This window comes from Mus caroli, chromosome 5 (assembly GCF_900094665.2).
Source record: "Mus caroli chromosome 5, CAROLI_EIJ_v1.1, whole genome shotgun sequence".
In the NCBI taxonomy this organism is placed as follows: Eukaryota; Metazoa; Chordata; class Mammalia; order Rodentia; family Muridae; genus Mus; species Mus caroli.
The window spans coordinates 74360279-74362995 of record NC_034574.1 but is presented as its reverse complement, the minus strand read 5'-3'; the positions used below and the strand labels follow the sequence as shown (position 1 = coordinate 74362995).

The following is a 2717-nucleotide window of genomic DNA, read 5'->3' as shown; positions in this document are numbered from 1 at the left end:
CCTATAGGAGGAACAACATTACGAACTAGTCAGTACCCCAAGAATGTCCAGGGACTAAACCACCAACCAAAGAGCACACATGGTGGGATACTTTCCCGAGCTATTGTTTTCGCAGGTAAGAACACACTCGGACGACCGGATTCTTCTGCAGCAAAAGCTTTATTGCTTCTTTAGGAGGGAAGACCCAGAACCCGGAAAATGGTGCTGCTTATATAGCCCTCAGCGTGGCGTGTCAGCACCTGATTTTTTGCTCGCCCATCACCTCATTACTACGCCCCGAGATAGGCAGTGACTTGGTGTGAATTCACTCTCACACCTGTGCACAAGGCTTGTTTACTAGTTAAGCACAGCGGAAGCCAGCGCCATCTTGTAATGGTGATTGCTCATGGCTCTCCACAGGATTCATGGCTCCAGCTGCATATGCAGCAGAGGATGGCCTAGTCGGACATCCATGGTAGGAGAGGCACTTTTCTCTATGCCCCAGTGTGGGGGAATGCCAGGGCCAGGAAGCAGGAATGGGTGGGTTGGTGAGCAGGTGGAGAGGAGAGAGGATAGGGGGATGGTGTTTTACGGAGGGGAAACCAGGAAAGGGGATAACATTTGAAATGTAAATAAAGAAAATATCCAATAAAAAGGGGGGAAAAGTAAATAGAACAAAGATAAAAAAGAAAAAAGAAAAGGGAAGGGAAGGGAAGGGAAGGAAAGAGAAAACAGTAGAGGTTGACATTTGCATTCTATCTAGACAGGTAATATTTGCCTATGTATGTGATATTTGCATATGTATGTGATATATATGTATAATGTGTAACACACACATATATTCTGTCAGTTCTTTCTAGAGAACTATGTTTGGTCTTACTGTTTGAAAACATTATGAAGGATGCGGTGAGTCAGGTGCTCCTGGGCTCCCGTCTCACCATCCTGTCCCAGCCGCTCATGTATGTGAAAGTGCTCATCCAGGTGGGATATGAACCTCTTCCTCCAACAATAGGACAAAATATTTTTGGGCAACAAGTATGTCAGCTTCCTGGCCTCTTTTGCTATGCTCAGCACATTGCAAGCATCGATGGGAGGCATGGGTTGTTCACAGGCTTGACTCCAAGACTGTGTTCAGGAGTCCTTGGAACTATGGTCCATGGGAAAGTCTTACAGTATTACCAGGAGTCTGAGAAACCTAAGGAGTTAGAATCTGTAACTGTACAAAAAGAATGTTCATCCTCTTTTGACCGAGTTATCAAAGAGACAACTTAAGAGATGATTGCTCATTCTGCTGCTACCCTCATTACACATCCCTTCCAAGTGATCACTCTGAGGTCCATGGTACAGTTTATTGGCAGAGAGTCTAAGTACTATGGACTGTGTGACTCCATAGTAACCATCTACCGGGAAGAAGGCATGGTAGGATTTTTGCGGGTCTCATTCCTCACCTCCTAGGTGACATCATTTCTTTGTGGCTGTGTAACTCACTGGCCTATCTCATCAATACCTATGCACTGGACAGTGGGGTTTCTACCGTGAATGAAATGAAAAGTTATTCCCAAGCTGTCACGGGATTCTTTGCCAATATGTTGACATATCCCTTTGTGCTTATATCTAATCTTATGGCCATCAACAACTGTGGGCTTGCTGGTGAATCTCCTCCTTATTCCCCAATATACACTTCTTGGATAGATGCTTGGATAGATGCACTTCGTGGTGCATACTACAAAAAGCGGGAAATATGAGCCGAGGAAACAGCTTGTTTTTCTGGAAGGTTCCTTGTGGGAAGACTTACTGTTATGACCTAAGAATGTTAATCTGAAGATGTGGGACAGAGACAGTGACATTTCTATAGTCCCAATGCACAGAATTATGGGAGAGAATGTTGATTTCTATACAGTGTGGCACGCTTTTTTTTAATAATCATTTAACCTTGGGAAAATGGAAAAAAAAGGAAAACATTTTGAAGCCAATTTTCTTTCTCCTTCCTTCCTTCCTTCCTTCCTTTCTTCCTTCTTTCGTTCTTCCTTTTTTAAAGATTTATTTATTGTTATATGTAAGTACACTGTAGCTGTGTTCAGACATACCAGAAGAGGGAGTCAGATCTCATTATGGATGGTTGTGAGCCACCATGTGGTTGCTGGGATTTGAACTCAGGACCTTTCGAAGAGCAGTCAGCGCCCTTAACCAATGAGTCGTCTCTCCAGCCCAGAAGTCAATTTTCTTACAAGTCAATTTGGTATCTGGTGTCATCTGCTTCTGTTAGAAAATTGCATCTTGTGTCTTCTGACAATTTGGACTAGTTGTTTGCATGTAACACTGGTTACAATATTAGCCCATGAAAAGCTTATACCTTTTCTCTGTTCTTATTATACAAGAGTGACTTTTCTTTTTATACCTCAATATCTTTAAACTTCAACAGTAAGTGATTTTATATCTTAGATATAATTAATGTATAATTACCTTAAAGTCTATTAATAAAGTATTGTATGTATATATCTGTATATGATATTTTTCTTCTATCAGTATGACATTAACACTACTTTCCTCAGCCTTAATGAAATACTACAAGTGTTAGCAGTGTTAAACTCTACTTCTCACCCTTCTCCAGTTCTTGCTAACCACTTCTGTATTTCATATAAATTTATTTATTCTGGAAAATTAATGGAAATAAAATGAGATACTATTTGGATTTGACCTCTGATGTTTTTCACTTAGTGTGTTGTTTTAATGTTTTT

General features: G+C 41.0%; 1 pseudogene; it reads left to right on the top strand.

Annotated features, from left to right (window-relative positions):
* The first annotated feature begins 873 nt into the window (after positions 1 to 873).
* On the top strand, positions 874 to 1810 carry LOC110295386 (annotated as a pseudogene).
* The last annotated feature ends 907 nt before the right edge of the window (positions 1811 to 2717 follow it).